This window comes from Marmota marmota, unplaced genomic scaffold (genome assembly GCF_001458135.2).
Source record: "Marmota marmota marmota unplaced genomic scaffold, marMar, whole genome shotgun sequence".
NCBI classification, from domain to species: Eukaryota; Metazoa; Chordata; class Mammalia; order Rodentia; family Sciuridae; genus Marmota; species Marmota marmota.
In genome coordinates this window covers 24,044,833-24,067,715 of record NW_025999853.1, presented here as the reverse complement: position 1 = coordinate 24,067,715, position 22,883 = coordinate 24,044,833, and the positions used below count along the sequence as shown (strand labels likewise).

The 22,883-nt window shown below is 35.2% G+C and overlaps 1 long non-coding RNA gene across 1 annotated transcript; it reads right to left on the bottom strand.

Moving 5' to 3' along the window:
• Window positions 1-5,220: 5,220 nt before the first annotated feature.
• Window positions 5,221-22,213, bottom strand: LOC125616160. The gene is made up of 4 exons (XR_007346806.1): window positions 22,066-22,213; window positions 11,703-11,774; window positions 11,546-11,609; window positions 5,221-5,464 (listed from the first exon to the last, which is right to left on the bottom strand). It is a non-coding gene; the product is annotated as an uncharacterized LOC125616160 (long non-coding RNA).
• Window positions 22,214-22,883: the final 670 nt, after the last annotated feature.

The following is a 22,883-nucleotide window of genomic DNA, read 5'->3' as shown; positions in this document are numbered from 1 at the left end:
ATTTTTTTTTTGTGTGTGTGTGTGCGTGTGTGTGGTATGCACAGAAATTTCCTTCTCACTAACATCTAAGGACTCTGACAAAATGGAAAGTTACTTGTATACAATTAAAGAACACGTTTTAATGATGATGCTCAGTGTTAGAGTGGGGTAAAAGCAAGTTTGAGAGCTCTTGAGAGACACACAGCCAGACAGATAAAACTGAGAAAGCCAGATGGATGGTGACTGTCATTAGCACATAAATGGCCAATGAAACATGCTTATGGATGACATCATACAGTAAAAAATGCTAATGCAAAAATAAAGTAACAGTGAAGAGTTAAAAATGCCACTTTAGTTAGAACATCTGGATTCAAATTCTGACTCCACCACTGACTACCTATGTAAAATTGTCAAGATTAATTTGGGGCTAATCATTGTACATTGGTCTATAGGAGTTTTTGCAAAGATTAAATGTAATAATGAATGTAAAAAAAAAGGCGGAGAGTGCCTCATGAAAAGCAATCTATCAAGACTTCAACTCTTATTGAAAATTTACCCTCCAACTTCAAAAAAAAAAAAAAAACAGACAAAATATATGAAATCAGCTTTGAGGATATTGGACAATGAAGGATGGGTTTTTGTGAAGATGGGGAGCAAATGAGGTGATTGTCCCAGCTTACTGCCTTGCCAGACATTCAGACTAGTTCAGAGAGAGAGACCAACAGACTTCCTGAACAAAGAAGCAAGAGGAGATTCTGAGAAGACCAAAACAATCAAGCTCACAAGGCAGAGTACCTGGGAGGAGAGAGGTACACAGAGAGGATCCCAAAGATCAAGAGAGGTCTCTACCCAGTAAGCAGCAGGGCATGGATCAGCCCCTGCCAAGGAGAAAACTAGCAGAAGCTGCAGAATGAACCACTTGGAAGGATTAAAACCAATGTTGCCTGATGTGATTCAACACAGGGTTGAAAATAATACCTTCACTCATTTGCCAGACTGAGAAACCTTTTAAGTCATGAGACATTACAAAAAGTACTCATAAAGGTTGTACCTGAATAGTGGGAATAGTTAGTCCAAACTGTGGTCCCCCCTAAAATTACCTGAAAAGAAAAACGAAAGAGAATAAACTATTTCCAACTAATTTAGCTTTATCCCAGAGCAAAAAACTCACAAGTTTTTATGGGAATACAGAAATATTTAACTTCCCACAAGGTAAAATTCAGTATCTGATATCCAATAAAAATTGACCAGACAGGCAAAGAAGCAGAATAGTCATAAAAATAAGAAAAATCAATGAACTCAATTTCACACAGAAGAGACACAAGTGTTATAAGTGGCAGACAAGGACATCAAATCAATTATAATAACTGTATACCAAAGGTTCAGAAAGCTAGAGGAAGGATTAAGGAGAGACATGGAAGCTTTTAGAGAGTAAAATTGAGCTAGAGATGAAAAGCATGTCTGAGATGGAAAACACACTGGCTATGAATAAGGGCAGATCAGACGTTGGAGGAAAAAAGTTTAGGGAACTTGGATACTAGCAACTGAAACAGTCTATCATAAAAAGAAAACACAAAGGCAAATGTTTAAAAAGATGAAGACAACATCAGTGAGCTGCAGGACAACTTAAATTACTTGTAACTACCACACATGTAATTAGAGCCCAGAAAAGACAAGAGGAAAGGGACTTTGAACAAAAGGAGGAAGAAGTGGCTGAAATTTTCTAAATTTGATGAAAACTATATATCCCCATATCCAAGAAGCTGAATGAAACTCAAGTACAAAAACATGAGGAAAAAACTATACTAAGGCAAATCATAATCAATTTACTCAAAGTGAAATTCTTAAAGTCAGCCAAAGCACAGATAGTAGACAAGGTTACAAAGGAAGGAAATAACCGGAGCCAAAAGACAGTGAGGCCACATCTTTAATGTTCTGAAATGAAAAAACAACAACAACAATAACAACAAAAAAAACCCAAAAGCTGTCAAACTAGAATTCTACCAGAGAATAAGATCTTTCAAATGTGAAAGCAAAATAAAGACATTTCAAGGAGTACAAAAGATAAAAGAATTGTCCACCCACGGACCTACACAAGTATTGTTGTGGACTTCCTGCAGGAAATGGGAAATGCTAGCAGGTGGAATAAGAACCCTTCAAAGGACTCTGTGGCTCCAGATGTGTAGGTAAACATATGAAAGGCTTATTTCTAAATGTACAAATATTTTTAAGATGTAACTGAATACTCAAACAATAATAATATGTCACACTTTATTATATATAGAGAAGTAAATTGTATGATAAGGTTGAGGGAAAAGACATCAAAGAATCTCATAGTTTGGCTCTTATATAAGTGTTAAAGTACCACTTAAATGTAAACTGTGATAAATTAAATATATTAGCTATGAACCCTAAATCAATCATTAAAATAATAAAACAACCAGTCAAATCTAATATGCCAACAATGAGGTAAGTTGGACTATAAGAAATTATTAAGTGAAAAGTAAAAATTAAGAGAGGAAAAGAGAACAAAGGACAGATGGGAAAAAATTTTGAATATATTAAGATTTATAGATTTAAACCTAATTATATCAATAAACACCCAATGAAAAGATAGTGAGTAGGAGGTTGTATTTAAAAAAATCAAGACTCAATTGTTTGCTGCCTTCAAGAAACCAGTTTAAATAAGACACAAAGAGGTTAAAAGCAAAATGATGGGGAAAGATACATCATGCAAGCAGAAAACACAAGAAGAAAAGTTTGTTTTATTAATGTCAAACAAATGAAATTCCCCAAACATAATACTACCAGAAATAAAGTGAGCCATTTCATAATAGCAAATGAGTCAATTTATCAAGATGTAATCATTAATTTAAATATTTCTTTACCTGTGGAGCTTCTAAACATATACCCTCCAAACTGATAGAAATTCAGGGAGAAATTGACAAATCCCCAATTATATGGATGGATTTTAATAGGTTTTTTTTTCCTCAGTAATTGTTAGAATAAGTAGATACACTATCACCAAAGTCTGAATAGCACCATCAACCAACTTGACCTCACAGTCACAAAAATGTAACCAACTATAGCAAAAGACACATTCTTTGCAAATGCATTGTATTACAATGGCTAAAATTCAAGACTGAGCATACATACTGTTAACAAGGATATAGGAAAACAGAGATCTACTGATGAGAATATAAGATACTACATCCATTTTGAAAGACATTTCCGCAATTTCTTTAGAAAGTTAATCATGCACCTATTATGTGATTTATTCTACTCCTAGGCATTTAGCCCTGGCCCCTAAACATGGATTTTGAAAGAATTCTGTAATAAAGTTAATTTGTAAAAGTCCAAACTGAAAAAAACTGAAATGTTTGTTAATAGTTGAAGGAATATACTAATTGTGGTATGTCCATACCATGGAATGCTACCATGAAAAGAAATGAATTCTTGACCCATGCAGCAACATGGATAAGTCTCAAACACACAAAATGGAAGAAGCCAAAGGAATGAGTGAATTCATATTGCATGATTCCATTAACATAAAATTCTAACAAATGCAAACTTATAGATGCTGACAAAAAGCTAATTGGTGGATACATAAGAATGCAAGAGATCAGAAGTAAAAGAGGAAATGAGGTAAATGGAAGTTTTTTCTTGAGGGTGCATCTTTATTTATCAAATATCTAGAGTAGTGCCATGTATATAAAAACCATGAAATATATTTTTACATTCCCTTATTTCCTAAGTAACTTTCAAGTCAATCTCAAATTTCATACGTAAAATAGGTGTAAAACATACCTGCTTCACAGATTTTTGTGTGAAAATCCAATGAAATGTAGATATAACTATTTTGACATATCTAAAACTTATAAATATTACTCATCTTCTTGCCACTACTGACATTCATATTATATTAGAATTTATTTGGGACTTCCTCTTCTGTAGTTTTCCTGGTGACTGGGTGTGGGCTCTTGGTTATTTCCTGAATGAGGACATGATCTCATTGAACAGTTCACCAACATGGCAGGTACCAACTTTAAATGATTTGTCTAATTTTAGGTCTAATCAGTATGCATCTTTCCACTTCTACCACTTATAGTATCATAAGGTTTGCTTTTTATCTTTATTTAAAGAAACAACATTATAAAATAGGGAGTTAAGGAATTTATAAGAATGGTTAATGTCTGAAGACATCTTTTCATTTGAATTGCCTTTGATATGTAATTCTAGTTTCCATGCATCTATAGAACAACTATTCATTGAACATAAGCAGCATCTAGGTGTAGGAGATACAGCTATAAATAAAGCAGATGAAATCCTTTCTTTGATGGAATTTAAATTGAAAGCATGGACACACATTTAATTGTATCGGTCTTAAAAAGAAATTCTCAAAGCTAAAGGATGATTAACACAGTGAAAGTAAGAAAAACTGATTATAAAATTGATATGGACAAAAATACAAAGTTTTTATTATTGGTGAGAAGTGTTTCCTATTTTTATTATGACTCTTTTTTCTCAAAATTTTTATTGATACATTATAGTTGTACATATTGATGGTATTTGTTGTTGCATTTATGTACATTTGCTAAGAGCCACAGCCAAGTAATATGATGCATGGCATTTTTGGTTGAAAGGTGATACCAGCAAGCCATTGAGATGATATGATTATGTTAAGATTTGCATTCATATGGATATTGGACTCCTGCTGTTCACCTCCACCTGCTATGGGACTTCTAGAGAGCTCCCATTGGTTTGGGAAGTGCGGTAGGAGGGAATTCCAGAGGAGGAACTTCCTCTTGGGATCCCACGTGGGTCGATTGGCAATCTTCCTGGGAGCTTACGGGGCATTGGCGGCAGTTTCAAAAAATAAAGTTTGTTCCTCCTTGAGTGGCTCGTGATTTTGTGCCCAGCCAGACTGCGGCATACATGCATACAATATGACTCTTAAAATTAAAGTTTTGATGTCATGCAGTGGATAACCAAGAATGTGTTTGCTTCTTTCTCTACAAGGCAGAAAGTCAGGGGCATTACTGCTTCTATCCCCTGCCTGAATATAATAGAGAGTATTTAAGGAACTGGGTAGTAATTTTATAACTATGATTCACATTTTTTAAAGATATTGTGGCTCATCAGTAGAGCACTCATCTAGCACATGTGAAGCCCTGGGTTCGATCCTTAGCACCACATTAAAATAAATAAATAAAATAATTTTTAAAAAAGATATTATTCCTCTGGCCCAAAAATACTTTTTAAAAATGTTTATTTCAAACAGGCATACTGCCCAGATATAAGCTGCTGGGCTTGCAAATTGCATTTTCCTTGTTTATTCAGATAGTCAGCAGGAGGTTGGATTTGATGTTCCTTAGAAACAGTTGTTCATTTCACTCTTCACCTCTTCAGAGAGAGAAATCAATTTTTATAGGCATATACAAATGCCATGAAGTCACTCATACACTTCATTTTCAGAAACAGCAAACTGTAAATAGAATACATAATTTTTATATTTCCTGTGTTGATCTTTTAAAATGTCACAAGAGTTATCCTTGTAAAAGGTGAATTCAGTTAGGGCAGTCCCTGAAATCTCCATACTCAGGAAATTCATTCATTCATTAAAAATATGTTTACATTTTTTGTACATGTTCATGAGGAACATTAAAGCCAAGAGATAAAATGATTAACTTTAGGGAAGAATATTAGAGAGTAATTAGTTCCTATATGCTTAGAATATAAAATGATTTTTTAAATACTTAGATATATCTATCATAACATGATTTATGATAAACAGGGAAATATTATCTTCAAAGTACCTGAGATGGAGTTACAAATAATCCTTTAAAAATAGTAGCTAACAATAGGCCATAAATCAATTTGAAAGCCTCTGGGATCATCTTAGGGCTCCCAGGCCTGATTTTCTCAGTGTTAATACATGCACTGCTAGATACTGAGAAGACAAGATTGGGTATTAAAATATGAAAGAAATTGGAGGCTTGTCATTAGAATAAAGAAATAGACTTATTTCCCCAACCTCTTCTATTTCAAGGATAAATGACTTGGGAAACTTGGATATCCATCCCTAAAAATGCATCTCAGAAGGAAGTAGTTCTCAATAGTTTGATTTCCTAAATTAAGGGACCCATATTTTGGACCAAGTCTGTCCTGTAAGTCTCACCAATGATTAGCTTTAAATGGAATGATGAAATTTAAAGGTAAGAGCATGTCTCTGCAACATGCTCTAAGGGAATATTGGGGAATGGCTTTGGAGTATATATTTTGGGGGGAGTATATATAATATTGTTTTAAGGGAATTATGAGAATAAAGATTATGCTTATGAGTTTATGTTAAATTGTAAATATATTAAAGCATGATTTGACTATGATTATTGCTAATGCCATAATAATGTTAACAATAATATTGCATATGCATCATAAAAATGAGAGGCAGTGGAATATGAGTCACAAATAGGGGTCATGAAAGCCTCCCCTCCTTTTGTGACCAGAGTCCCATTTCCTCTCATCTTTTCAAGAACTTTATTCCTTTGTTATGCCCTCTTTCTCCTGAATCTTTAATCTATCTCTCTGTAATCTATTATTCCTATCAACAGTCAGCTGATTTCTCATCTCCTATTTGAAAAAGCTTCTCTGGACCCCAAATCTCCCTTTAGTACTGTACAATTTTTCTGTTCCCTAGAATTTCTAAGTTTCTTGTTGGAAACAAAGGATGCAAATATAGCAACTATTTCCTCACCTCCCATTGGCTCTTCCATCCTCTAATGCATGCTCCAATCTTCAAATGTCAAAGGCAATGGCCACTATCTTTTCAAGGTTGATCATATCACTCTCTCCTTAAAAGACTTTCTTTTCCCTGTTTTCATGATATACCCACCGCCACCTCCTCTTCCAACTCAAACTAACATTCTTTATTTTCTCTTTGGTTACATTTTTGTAAATTCCTTTACTAGTTCCTTTTGTCATTACCTCTCTGCTCCAGGCCCAGGGCCAAGTGGACCATACGTAATTTTGCTATCATAACTGCTCTCTTAATAACTAGAGTACTAAAATACCCAAAATGTTAAAAACATGAATCTACTTCTCAACATAGGCAAGGCTATAGTTTGTATCTCTCGCTAGAGCCAGATAAATATAGTTAAAAGCATATTTTCTCAAATTCAGACATTATTTATTCAGTTTTTCATTCAATGTATATTATTCAGTACCTACAATGTGTCACATATTGTTACAGATGCTAAAGACAAAACAGTAATCAAGATATAAGTGGTCCCTGACCTCATGAAACATGAGACAGTCAAGGCTGAGAGATAAATTGGGGGATGATACAAGGATTAAGAGCATTATCATAATTGATTAAACACTGGATTTTCATCAATTCATGTTAGAGACACTAAACTCCACAGAATGTTTTGTTTTCACCTAGGAATATAAGCAAAGACCAGACCTCTGTGCCCTTGCTATATATCTCTTTACCTCAAGGAATTCTTATAATCAAAATCTGTGGGTAGACTCCTGTTAATTTTAATATCTACCCTTTAAGACACACTTGAGAAGAATAGGATCTAGGGATTGAAAATAAACATTATTAATGGGATAATTCATAAAAAAAATAATATGGAGGCTAAACATTCAGTTCAATAATTTATAACTGTACCACAATCCATTTCCTGCTAAAAATAGAGGGAAACCATTCTGGTAGTGAGACAGGTACTTGTGACACATATATAAATGGCATGATTTTCTCCACATTGAAGAATACCACTACTTTGAATAAAGTAAAATATCAATATAAATTTAAAAAGCATTTCTTAGTGCGAATCTGGCTAGGTCTCTTAGTGTGAATCTGGCTATATCTCTTTTCATTGATAAAATGTGTTCATTCCACCTGACTCATCAGATTGTTAGAAATTATTAGGGTAAAGATTATTCTTATGAATTTATATTAAATTGAAAATATATTAAAACATGATTTGACTATGATCATTGCTATTGCCATAATAATGTTAACAATAATATTGCAGGCCTTCTAGAACAAATGTTTTTATGTACTCAAAATGCCCTTAATTTATACCTTCTTATTGTTTTTATGCATACTTGAGGACCCTTAAATCCTAAGATAACATATATGCTGAAATTTCATATCTGTCTAGATAGCTGTTTTAGTCAGATTGTTCATCACTGGACCAAAAGACCTGATAACAATTAGAAGAGGAATAGTTTATTTGGGGCTCATGGTTTCAGAGGTCTCAAGCCACTGATGACTGACTCCATTGCTCTAAGCCCAACGTCAGATAGCACATCATGGAGGAAAGGTATGGTGGAGGCAAGCAGCTCAGGACATAGCAAACAGGAAGCAGAGAGAGCTCCAGTTACCAGGGGCAAATATATACTCCAAAGGCATGCCCCAAGTGATTTACCTTCCCCATCCACACCCTACCTGGCTCAGGTTACTGCTGAAATAATTGATATCAGTGGATTAACCAACTGATCAGGCCTCACCTATCATAATCTATCATTTCACCTCTGAAAATTCTTGCATTTTCTCACACATGATCTTTTGGGGGATACTTCACATCTAAACTTTAGAAGTAGCTAATATGAATATGAAAGCATTGTGGAAAATGAAAGTTTATTCAATATACCTATATGAGTTTTTGACTAGAAACTGTCAAGATAGTTGAATTAGATAGCCCTAGTCTAGATGATGCTAGACTTTCTTAAAGATGTGTTTGTGAATTTGACAAATAGCAATTACTAAACATAGCCAAAAGTGGTAAGTATTCCAATTTCAACTTGTCAAAAAATAACTGCAGACTAAGAGGAAATGCATGATAGGAAACATCTGTTCCCTTCTCAGTCCTGCTGAGAGATGATGAGGATACACCTTTTGACATAAAATAATAAATAAATAAAGTGAAATTCTAAAAGTCAGATTATTTTTATATTACCTTGTTGAACAAGGTGTAAATGCATAATTTAAAATAGTATGCTCTTATTGACTTAAACACACTAAAAAGACTTTGATTTATTCAATCTCCATATTTTGGTAAGAGAAATATTAATAAGAGAGCTAAAATTCGAACTTTAAAGGTAAGAAAAAACTTTAAAGGTGGTGGTTTGGCTCTTTCACTACTGCTTTTATAATTTGTGTGATTGGCATAATATTAATGTTCTGCTTCCATCAAGATGTATCTTTTGAGTTCCCAAACACATAGCTCTTACAAGTAAATTTACTTTTGAGATTATTGTCTCTACTATAAATTTTAATAGCCTAATTTGGCACCCAAACCTAGGTTTTAGATATTCTATGTTTACTTATCATGTAAGAATTCCACAAATTATTTCCTCAAGGATTAGTTAAGTAGGGAGAAGGGAAACAAGAAAGAAGAAGGAAAAGAGGGATGGAGGAAGGAATTAAAAGGAAAGAAAGAAGGGAGGGAGAAAGTTAAGGAATTGGATGAGGGAATTAATTGATATAAAAATATTCTTGCTGTAAATATGCTGGTACACATTGTTAAGTAAAATAACAAAGCAAAATAAATACCAAACAAACAAACAACAACAAAACTAAGTAGCCATAATGCAATGGATCAACTGTAGCTATTATTAATTACTAGGGCAATTCATTGATTTTTTTAAGTAGCATTTACATATCATGTCTCTCAGTTCTCTTACCAACCTCAACATAAGTATCATACAAACAAAGGAAATAGAAAGGAAAGAAGTTTTGAGTGGACAGTATTCCACTCAACTTAGAGGCGAAATCTATGCTATATCACATGTTCAAATAATGAAGTGGTAGGCAATTGTGTAAATTGCCTAAATAATTCATGGTAACCCATCTTTTGGCAAATGTAATGGTATAGACAGGGCAGATGGTCAAAATATTATCACTCTGAAGGGACATACATAGACCAATCAGAAGATGACTGCTATAATGTTGGGGTGCAGCCACGGGGCTCCTCATGTGCCAGGTATTAGCACTTTGGTTGCTGGATTGAGAAAAATCTTGGGATTCCAAGGAAGAAAGATTTTTTTCCAGGTAGCTGAAAAAGTGGAAGATAAACTAGGAGGGTCTGGGAGAGTAGCTATTAATTAGCAGTCTATACCAGTGCCTACTGGCTGAGCATCTGGTATTGTTACCAGCCTAGTACAGTATAAATCTTCTTCTCAGCCCTCTGATATCACCACTGTCATGTGTCTTCATTTTTATAGATCAAATATATCAGCCTGCCCCAATGAAATACTAAAATAGGCTATAAACTCATCTGCGCTTATGTGTGTGTGCCAGAGGGGTTGATTAGTAGGGTTTGTTTTTTGTTCCTGCTCTATTTCTACTCACCTCTCTCACAACCCTCTAGAGCCTATATATTTGAGTGGAGTGAATAGAGTTGATCATATCCAGAGACTCATAGGAGGAGGGGAGCAATAGCATAGAACTAATAAGAAATTTTGAGTCCACTGTTAACATCCCTCTTATGTACTTAGCTCACAAGTAGAGATCTGCGTACCCTTTACTTCAAATCTCAACCTCTTTTTCCACCTTCTGGGGACATCTACATTTGCTTTCTCCACAGGTGGACTTGAAATACAGGATAATTGCTTCCTGGGGTATTTGGAGTTAACTAGGATGTGCGGCACTGGCCTTTAAGGCACTTGATATTAATAGATATGGGGGAAGGAGATTCCTCAAGCTTGTAGAAAGGAAAAACAAAATGAAAAAGTATCTGTTGTCTTTATAACTCTCCCAAGTATTTAATAACTTCTCTAAGTCACTAACTCTTAGACCTCAAGCTTGACTGCATTTTATTTACACGATTCATCTCATAGAGTGTTGTTCCACACAGATGGCATTCAGGAAACATTTATTGAATTAATCAAATAAATAATTGAATTTTCTGTTATGGAAAAACAATCTTACCTCAAATGTCCTATCTAGTTTATTTTTGGCAATTGTGTTTCTTTTCTTTTGAGCTTTTAAAAAAACAATTAGTACGAGGAGCATGAGAAGAAGATTAACATTAAACAGGGATGAGAGGTGGGAGGGAAAGGGAGAGAGAAGGGAAATTGCATGGAAATGGAAGGAGACCCTCAGGGTTATACAAAATTACATACAAGAGGAAGTGAGGGGAAAGGGAAAAATAATACAAGGGGGAGAAATGAATGACAGTAGAGGGGGTAGAGAGAGAAGAGGGGAGGGGAGGGGAAGAGAGGGGGGATAGTAGAGGATAGGAAAGGCAGCAGAATACAACAGACACTAGTATGGCAATATGTAAATCAATGGATGTGTAACTGATGTGATTCTGCAATCTGTATACGGGGTAAAAATGGGAGTTCATAACCCACTTGAATCAAAGTGTGAAATATGATATATCAAGAACTATGTAATGTTTTGAACAACCAACAATAAAAATTAAAAAAAAACAATTATTAAAATGTTTCTTCCAGAGTTTTGTGTGATAAAAGGGATTTAATAATTCTAAAACATTAACTCTAATAATGTTTTTTTTCCTAATAAAAAAAGCATTTTTAAAAAATTCTTGCTTACCTGGCCTCTGAACTAAATTGAAAGGAGTCAGTGTCTTTCAGTTAAAAACACTTGCAAACAAAATCTGTAGATAAATAAAACATTAATTACTAAAAGATCCTTTCTGGTGTAAGAAGATCATGGCTAAATGAATAATAAATTACAAGTTTAGGATTACCTGTTTCATCTTTTCTTTCCCTCTTGACTCTTCTTGTAATTCATCAAAATGGGAATTAGGCAGCAAGGAAAACTGAAATTTAAAAGGCCAGTAATTATTTTGTTTTACTCAAATATTAAAATTCCCATCATTAACTCTTAACATATATACTTAACATGTATGCTTTAATTCATGTATTCATTATCATTCAGTTGATTTTGGGGAGACTTTATTCTACAAAAAAAGCCTTTTTAATATCTTTCCCTTTCTAGTTACAATAGCTCAAGTTGGTTTATAGTCCTTTTAATCAGTCTCAAAAAATAAAATCACCTATGCTGATTTTCTAGTAGAGTCAAGGATTTTGAGTTTCCTTTCATGAAGACTGAAGGACAAAGCCTGAGGGAATTGCTGTGAGTAGGGCGGTAACAGGCTGAGGCTAGCAAAGGCAAATCAAGAATCCAAAGACCATATTTCAATCTGAAATGCACCAACAGTTGATGATGAGCCTTGACTATGTTAAGACAGTGCTGTCTCATAGAAATAGAATTTAACCCAACTAAAAAAAGTTAACTGTTTCAGCAGTCACATTAAAAATAGCAAAAAGATGCATCAAAATATTTACCTATGTCCAAAAATTTTCACAGGTAATCAATATAAAATTACTAAGGAGATAGTTTACATTATTTTTCTTCATACTAAGTCTTTGATATTTGATATCATTCACAGCTCAGAACTGAATTTTTATCAGAAATATATGTTCAACATCATAAAAGTTACGATTATAAAAGTACATTTACCTATGTAAGTTGCTCCAAACATTTTCCAATAACTGAATTGGTAGTTTTTTGTTTTTGTTTTTTGGTTTTGATACCAGAGATTGAACCCAGGAGCACTTTTGGACTGAGCTAAATCTCTAGCCCTTTTCTGTTTTCTATTTTGAGACAGGTCTCATTAAGTTGCTTTGGGCTTTGCTAAATTGCTGAGATTGTCTTTAAACTTGGGATCCAACTGCCTTAGCCTCCAGAGCTGCTAGGATTATAGGCATGTATTGTTATGCCATATTTGTGGGACCCCAGAGATCTCCAGGAGCCGAATCCGATGCAATCACACAAGAGTCTCTATTGCAAGCTTGAGCCTAGACTCACAACCGTTCCAGACGCAGCGGTCCCAGGGAGTGAGTCCTGGTCCTTTGTTCAGTGAGATTTTTATAGGTTTTGGGGGGATATGCTATGCGTCACAACATCACACAGCAAATCATTCCGAACCCCAGGAAAATCAAACAAAAACTCTTAACATTGATTAGCACATTCAATGGCGGGAACAAGATGGGTAGGGGTGATTGGTTAGTACAAGAGGGGGATTCTTTTGAACTGATTGGTTTAGGCCATAAGGGGTGTACGTGCTCAGCTACATGGTTTCCCAACATGTTATCAACCACCATAAACTACTTGGGGGTCATCTGGCATCCCAGGTATTCTCCCTGTCTCATGCTGATTGGAGGTTGCTAAGGGTGTTGCTATGGGTCCTCACCTAGCCTAACTGAGTCAGGGACACCTGATGCCACAGACCTCTCCTGTTATTTACAGACAAACAACTCAGCAGGGTGGGTATGTGCTTAGGAGTGCTCTGTGGGTTTTTCCAAGGACAAGGATCACGCCCCTTCCTTAGGACAGGCCTTGAGGTAGAAGCTGCTGTTATTTATTTATTTTTAAAAATGGAGTCACATTAATTTCTCAGTATAACCCTGGCTGAATTGTTAGTTTATTTTTTTTAATTGACACATAAAAATTACCCGTATTTATGAAGTACCATTTAATGATTTTATATGAGTATACAACTATGTAGTGTTCAAATCAGGTAAGCATATCTAAGACCTCATTTATCATTTCCTTGTTGCAAAAACACTTGAAATTTTTTCTTTTAGCTTTTTGAAATGAAAACTATACTACCATTATCTATCATCACCCTATTGTGCAATAGCACAGCAGAACTTTTTTCTCCTGTCACTCAGTACATGTTGACCAACCTTTCCCCATCTTTTCCTTCCCCTTAAGAGCCCCAGTCTCAAAGGTTTTAAAATTTAAACCTGTAGCCTGGGGAGTTAGTTTAATGGTAGAGTACTTGCCTAGCCTATGCAAGGCCCTGGGTTTGTTCCCCATTACTTAAAAGTATATAGATTTGAATTAACTAAAGCTAAAATTGTTGAGGGCCACAGCCGAGTCAGGATGACACATGGCATTTTTGCCAGAAGTAGTGGTTGAGAGGTGACTTTTGAGTTCTGGCGGAGTTCCCGTTGAGTTCCGCTTGAGCTCTCACGGGGATTCCCAGAGAGTTCCCATTGGTTGGGGAAGTGCCAGAGGAGGGATTTTTCTGGTTGCTGGTTCCTGGAGGAGCCGCGTGGCATTTGGGAGAATTCCCGCGGAGCGTGTGTGGAGTGTGCTGGTGGAGTTCAGAAATAAAGTTTGTTCCTGCTTCAGTGGCTCATGATTTGTGCCCAGCCAGACTGCGGCATAAAATTCCAGCTTTAAGTAATAATTAGTACATTTCAAGTGAAGAGCCACATGTGGATGTTGTTCCCACACTGGATAGTATAGTTCTAAACTGAGTTTACACTGGCTAAGAGAGTCTTTGAAAGGTAAGCATTTTGAAATGCCAGCCAGATAGAGAGGCAGGGTGTGTAAAATTGACAAGCTAGATATTCAGCTTCTGAGTAATCCATCAGTGACTGCTAAAATCCACTTGCTCAATACTCAACCTTTTCCAGCTGTATTAATACTCAGGTCCAGTGTGGAGTTATGACTTGAAATTTTCAAATCTTTAAAAAACAATGTTAGTGCAAGAGTGTAGAGAAGTCTTTGACAGCTCCTTGATGTTATCTAGTCCAATTAATTTTATAGTAATGAAATATATACAGAAAGAACAATTCAGTTATCAAAAATCTCATTCAGTTAAGGAAAAGGCTGGTCTCAAATCTAGACCCAGTATAACAGTTCTTTTTCCCCATCAAATCAAATAAAATTCTAATATAATATAATATCAAATGGATAACAAATACACTTTGCAAATACAATTTTAATCCTTTTCTTTAAACATAAGCTAGATTTTTAAGCTATAGAATTACTGTATTACATCAGCACTTGATGTTATACAGTAATGTAATATCAAAGTGTTATTTTGTTATCTAATATCAACCCTACTGGGTAAGAGATTAAAAATAAAATTGATGTTTAAATGGAAAAAAATGAGCACAAATTACTTTAGAAGCAATGAGATGAAGGCAGTTGGAGTTAAAGCTTTAGTTTTGAACATTAAAAAAATCACATATAACAACAGTTATGTTAGCAAATTCACATGAAAAATTTTTATCTGATCCCAGGCACAGTGACTCATGCCTATAATTCAAGTGGCTTAGGAGGCTGAGGCAAGAGGATTGCAAGTTTGAGGCCAGCCTCAGCAACTTAGTGAGGCCCTAAGCAACTTACTGAAACCCTGTCTTAAAAAATAAATAAATACAAAGCGCTGGGAATGTAGCTCAGTACTTCTGGGTTCAATGCCCAGTACCAAAAACAAAACAAAAACAACCAAGTAAACAAAATAAAACAAAAATTTTTTTTCTTTTTCTGAGAAATGTATGATTCACTGTCATTTCCTGGATCAAACTAAGTGAAAAGGGTAAATCTAAGTTTGTTTGTTTTACTTTGCAAGTGGACTTTAGTCCTAGAGAGGTTAATGAATATATGAGACACTTGTAATTATTTACCAACCTTTACATATTATATAGAGAAGAATCAAATATTGCAGTAATTATTTTTGTCTTTAGAAAAGCATCACAGAGGAGACTTCAATCTTTGCCAAACTGAACAAGTTGACACACTTCACTAATTGCTTCTCATAGAATATATCATCTCCATTATCTCCACAAATGAATAAAGGTTATTTAAGTTCAGGATTCCATTGCAAATTAATTATGTAACTATCAGATATAGTGAGTACTTATGGTTGCATAGACTCAGCTATTAGAGTTAAATTCATAGCTACTAGTTTTAAGGAGTTCACACATTATTTGACTCTTACCTGAAAGTTTTATATAAGAACCAGCAAAGCCTTTTCATTCAGAGCTCACAACAGTAAGGGTCAGTCACTGTTACTTGCATTTTGGCAGAGCCTCAAAGGTAGATGGAACAGTGGGAGAGATTTATGGAAGAAAAAGAGAATGTTTCAGGTATGTTCTTGAGTGAAGGCTGTTGGCATGAGGAAGCTGTAGGTGTGCTAACTCGACATGAGGCATCCTTTGTGACTGATTAGGGATGCATATTCAGATTTCTCTGTTTGGTCTTAAATTGGAAGTGGATCAAACATTAAGGAAGCTGTCACTTATTGATCAAGTCCTGGCTATTTTGGGGCAGTTGTTACAGTCTTGATTGTTAGCTAGATTGTTACTAGAGATAGTGATTGTAGATTTTCCACAAGTCTCACTTATACATAGCTGACTGACTTCTTGGGCTGATTACTGTAGATAATGGGTTGTTTTACTGCCTGTTATTTCAGATTGTGGGTCAGAATTCAATTTTTTTTCTCTTTTTTGGCACTGAGGATTAAACTCAGGGGCATTTAACCACTGAGCAACATCCCCAAATCTATTTTGTATATTATTTAGGGACAGGGTCTCACTGAGTTGCTTAGTGCCTCATCATTGCTGAGACTGGCTTTGAACTTATGATCCTCTTGCTTTAGCCTCCTGAGCGGCTGGGATTACAGGTGTGTGCCACCGTGCCCAGCCAGAATTCAATTTTATATGTAGTTTGGCCATTATCCATTTGTATATTCAGTTTTCAGTATCCATGAGTAATAATAATATTTTAAATAATCAATCAACTGGGAAATAAGTTTCTTAAATTAATGACTTTTTTTTCTTCTTAAATTAATTAAATTTGAATTTCTATTGCTTTTGTTTTATAAACTATAGTCTGTGATTATTTGAATTATTCAACCCTTGCTGTTTTCTTAGAAGAAAAAAAAGAACAAAATACCTGTTTAAATATAATTTTCTAAAATCATCAACCATAATCAGATGCCTTTTGAGATTCATATTGTCATTTAAGTCCAGGAAAGGAACTTGAAAGTAGGATAAATTGCTTGATTAGGTATGCAATCAAAATGCATGGCTAAAAACCTGACTGGAAATTATGTTTCTAAAATTTAGTTTCTTATTTGTTTTTGTCATAAATTAGAAAATACTATGATAAATTTGATTTGCTTTATTTCAGTCTCAATGATTTCAGTGGTATTATTCTGAAGGGTTTGAAAATTTGCATGAAATGTTTGAAACTTAAATGAAATTTTGTCTTCCATTTTTGTTACCTGAACAAAGTTAGACTAAAAGGGATTATTATTCCAAAATTAAGTCAGCTCAATATAAATTCTGTATCTTTTTGGAATAATTCAGTTGAGGATTTTAGACTTCTAAGATTAAATATTTTTTTATTTATTTTAATTGAAAATTTGAAGCTAATGGATACTATTTCATAGTATGACTGTATAAAATGGAATATGGATAGAACAGTGATTATCCAAGCCTCTTGGAGTGCTTGGAATGAATTGATTCTCATCCTTCATTCTTTTTTACTTATGAAGAAAGCCAACAGTTTTCCATTGTTAAACATTGTTTTAATTTGTACAATAGTTACTATTCTGTTTTCATAGACCATCATAACAAAGAACCAGGAACAAATGGCTTTGATCAACAGAAATTTCTTATTTCATATTTCTGGAAGCTGGAAGTCTCACAATGTCCTCAGGCTTCCTCTGAAGTCTTCAAAGGAAGAATATTTCTTTGCCTCTCCCAGCCTTTGGTGGTTGCCAATAATCCTTGGCATTCCTTGGTTTATAGCACCTTAATTCCAGTCTTTGTCTCTGATTTTACATGACATTCTTTCCTGCATCTCTGTGTGTCTTTGTTTCCAGATTTCCCTTTTCTTCTAAGGACAAAGGTCACCAGACTAGAGGTCACCCTTCTCTAATATGAGTTCATGTTATATTGATCACATCTGTAAAAGCCTGTTGCCAAATAACAACATGTTCACATATTCACAGGTACAGGAGTCAGTATATAGACAAACCTCTTCCAATGATACAATCCACAATATTTCCTTCATTTGCATCTTCTAAAATTAGGTATCCTAGACAGATAATTTTCCTTTTAGCTAAATGATTTCATCTGGATCAACTTTTTGGCAGAATTATAAAACCTTAGGGCTGGAAGAGCCTTAAAAGATATATAGATGCTGTCGTGACCCACAAAGTCTCATGTGGTAAGGGCTTGATTGTCAGGTCTGTCATTATTAGGAGGTGGTGGAAGATCTAGCAGGTGGGTCTAGTAGAAGAAAGTCCCATAATTGTGGGGGGAGGTGTCTTTGAAGGGTATATTGGAATTTCCATAAACTTCCTCTATCTTTGCTTCCTGGTTGCCATAAGGTAACCAGTTTTCCTTCATGACACACTTTGCCCTAATGCTATGCCTCGAAACAATCCCGAAAGTAATATGGCCAAGAGAAAATTGACTGAAACCATGACCCAAAATAAACATTTCCTCATTTAATTTGATTTTTTTCTGGTATTTGATCATAACAATGAAAAACTAATACAGATACTATATTATTCATTATTATGCTGTTCTAATTATTATTACCTATGTTATTTATTTAATATTCAAAAAGAACCTGTTAACACCATTATTACTTCCATGTTACAGACAAGGCAACTTGTGGTTCTAAACTAAAGAAAATAAGCTTGACTATAATTCCAGTAGCTGGGGAGGCTGAGGCAGGAGGATCTGCAGTTTAAAGCTAGCCTCAGCAATGGTAAGGCGCTAAGCAATTCAGTGAGATGCTGTCTCTAAGTAAAATACAAAATAGGGCTGGGAATGTGGCTCAGTGGTTGAGTGCCCCTGAGTTCAATCATTGGTACAGATACAAATAAAAGAAGGGAGGAGGGAGGGATGGGGGGGGAGAGAGAGAGAGAAAGAAAAAAAGAAGGAAAGAAGGAGGGAAGGAAGGCGGAAGGGAGGGAAAGAAAAGGAAAGAAGTCAGCTTGATCCTTTATAATTATTATTATTTTTTTAAAATAATGTTAGTTATCATTGAGAATCAACTTTGCTACATGTGGCATCAATTGTAATGAACTAAAATGAAGTCCTGAAGTGAGTTTGGCCTCCTAGTTAACAGCAAGTAGGTATGAAAATAGTCTTAAGTATTGTCCTGTATACTTGATTAAATCTCACTTCTCATCCTTTTAAGCATTCTGACAGCATATGTCACAAGAGGCTAATTCAATATAAAAGCAACAATATTATAAGGAGAGAAACAGAAATCAAATAGCCTGTTACTTGGGGTCAAGTGAGAAATTCCTCCCATAAGTGTGTTAAGACATGACCTTCAGAAATCTTGTGAATCCGGGACATAGTTCTTTTGAGTTTAGACTATTAGTTGTGCTACAATAGTTTATCCATTCATGCAAGGACAGGAGTGCCTATAATGATATTCATATACAGTCTACATTTCTTGAATGCTATTCATTCCACCAAAGAAACTCACTATTAATTGTTAATTAATTATTTCTCTGGTGTTGGAAAAGATAAAACAAAAGCAACACATATAGACAAGTACATATGAAGAACATGTAAGAAACTTGCTCAATGTATTTAAAAAAAAAAAAAAAAAAGAAGCCAGACTTTGAAACACCACACTGTGGTGTTATTGCAAAAACCAAAATATAGTGGCCATGGTGAAATAACTTTTGGAATAACTTTATTTTTAATTCCCCCAAACTAGGCATAAATATATCCATAAACCATAGAATGGACTACAGCTCAGCAATAAAAAGGAAAAGAACTATGGATGTATCCAAAATATGGATGAATATCAAGATCATTCTGTTGGTTGAAAAAGCCAGGCCACGAAAAGGAAACACTCGGTTATTCCATTCATATAAAATTCTAGAAATTGAAATAACAGATTGAGAACTTCCTATAGAGACAAAAGGGACTATGTCAAGGGAGGAAGGGAATACAAAATGACATAAGGGCACTTTGAGGGTGATGAACATATTTGCTATTCTAATTGTGATGCTGCTTTTAAATGTATACATATGGACAGACATCCAAGACAGATAAGTGGTATCCTTTAATATGTGTACTTTATTATACAGAAATTGAACTTCAATAAATTGTAAAAAAAATAGCCATTAAACATTCAGTCTCTAAATTTACTATAACATCAGCCCAGTGAGAGCAGAGAAAGCAGATGGACCACCCCTGCAGCTTCATTTCAGATAGAACTTGGGATTCCTCTGGATTCCTTCCTTTTGCCTAAGCCATTTGGGGCAAGTCTTCTGCTGCTTGTCTCAGAGAGAACCCTAGCTATAGCAGATGTGTTGTCCACCAGAAAGCTCAAGTAATGATAAATAAAATTAGCTACACCAAACCTGGGCATAAAACAAGTTTAAAATGTAATTATTTCAGTGATTATAGTGGCATGGTGTAGCTTAATGCTGGTTTCAGGAAATCTGACAATTTCAATGAGTTCAGAAAATGGCAGAGAAAGCACACAAACACATAGAAGTACCTTTTCAAAATCTGTGATGGCTCTCCTCAGACTCTTAAAGGGTCTGAGGAAAGAGAAAGAGCCACTGGAATTCTTTATTCCTACATAGAGGGCACACAAGGGGAGGTTCCATGGAACATTCTATCCTCAAAAGGGCAAAGGGGTAGGACTACAAAGGAACAAGTGAGTGTAACTCAACCCCACTGATAATGCCCACTCCTGGAGCTATGCCTCATTATCTAAGGGGAGGTAAAGCCCAAGTTATTGTGGGGCGCAATAATTGTTCAGTATCTCTTGCTCAGGACTAAAGGGCATGCATTTCCAGAGCAGCTCTTATCATTTAAGATGATAAGAGTAGCTTATCATTTTCTGATTGAAAACATTTGACCAAAATCAGTAGTTCTTTTAGGGACCTTAGTTATTCTTTGAGACTTATTTATTTCCTAGCAGTTTCTAACCAATATTTGCTAGTTGGGATGAGTCTTTGTGATCTGAATCTTTCTCTGAGAGCAAGAAGGTTTGTGTCTAGGCAAGTTGGCATTCTGATAGACCAGATGTGTGTGTGTGCATGTGCTATATTTAATATATGTCAGTAAGTGTATTTATGTAATAGGCCAGGTACACATTAATGTAGGGTGCTGGAATGGCAACGGTTTGTAGTTTTGTCTTGATGTAGGACACACATAATATCCCCAAGGTCTAAGTGTCACTTTTTCCATGGAGCCTGTGTTAGTTCCTTTTTTTCCTCCCCACCCAAGATAATTTAATTGCTTTAAATAGTGATAGGTGTTTTTCTGTGTATTTCCTCAGACTCCCCTGTTCTATAAAGCCTTGTTTAATAATGTAAGGATAAATTTAAACATGTATTGGGAGAATTCATAAATTTTCTATGGCTGCCATAATAAAATACTACAGGTGATGTGGCTTAAATAGTAGAAATGTATTTTCTCACAATTCTCAAGACAAGTCCAAGATAAAGGGATTAATTTTTTTTCCCTCCCTCATTGGCTTGCCTCTGGCCACCTTCTCCCTGTGTCCTCCCCCAGTCTGTGTTGTTTGTGTGCTAATCGCCTTTATTTTTCTTAAATTGGTTCTTTTTAGTTATACATGATGGTGGAATTCATTTTTATATAATTATATAAAATTATATAATTTTTTATATAAAAATATAAATTTTTATATAGTGGAATACATCTTATTCTATTTAGGATCCCAGTTTTGTGGATGTACACAATGGTGAGATTCACTGTGGTACGTTTATATACATACATTGGAAAGTTACGTTAGATTCATTCCACTGTCTTTCCTGTTCCTATCCTATCTCCCTTGCTTTCATTCCCCTTTATCTAATCCATTGAGCTTCTTTTCTTAGAAGAACACTAATCATTTCGTATTGTTCCACTCTAAGGACTCCATTCGAATTACATTCCTCTTAAAAGTCCTTCTTCCAAATGCAGGCAAATTCTGAGGTACTGAGATTTAAGATGAACTCTCAGAGATATGCAATTCAGCCCAAAGCAGAGCTAATAATTAATGTTTTGTCTCCTTCCTTATTCTTCTTTGTCAAAATGAGAGTTCTGACAAAATGATCCTCAAACATCAGCCTGCATTCCATGAAGTAAATATTTTTAATCTTATAATGCCAAGCATGTTTACTTTGGAACCAGATAACTTATTATCAATAATCATAAGTCAAGTCAAAAGTCTCAAATCCATGTATATTATAATCATATCCCTTTATACATATCAAAGTTATTTGACTGGACTGGATTATAAATGCTTACCTTCATATTTTCCCAGCATAACAAGTTATCAGCTTGATCAAATAAAATATCCCCATGGGGAATTTCTTCTTCTACTTTGCCTCTTCACTCAAATATTTAGTATGTGCAGATTCCCCTCCATCCTGTGCTTTTTTGCCTTTGCTTCATGTGTAACTGCCGCAGTCTGGCTGGGCACAAATCACGAGCCACCACACAGCTTGTAGATTCAAACAGCAACTCTTTATTCCCGAACTCACACCAGCCGTATACAAACACGTTCTGGGGAAATCCACGTTCTCTGCCCAAATCCACGTTCTCTCCCAAATTCACCTCCACTGGGCATCTGTCTCCCAAAATATACTGTCTGAATCCCGTGAGAACTCAAGGGGAACTCAGGCAGCAGGATACGCCCTATTCCCAGCAGGAATAATCTTAAACCTTAAACCTGGAACCTAAACTGGGAACGCCCTAAACCCGATTATGTTAAACCAGGAACACCCTAATCCGCCCTGGTCCTTGAGCAAGGTCAACTACATTCAATGTCACTGCAAAATGTCAGCAACATGGGGTACGCTGGCAAGGAAATTGTCATACCTACTTGGCTAATGGCTCCCAGCATGTAACCAGGACTTTATTTCATCTGATATTTCATTTAGCTTTATGACTCTTTTCTTTGCAATATGAAATATGAAACTCCTTTGAACTTCCCTTTTAGCATTTTCTTTGCTGACAATCTTCCTGCTGCCCTGTAATTTCCACTCTTCTCCTCAAGGGAAAAAATGTCCTTGGCTCCTGCTTGCATGTGAGAAAAATCAGTGGAAAATCCCTCATTAGCCACT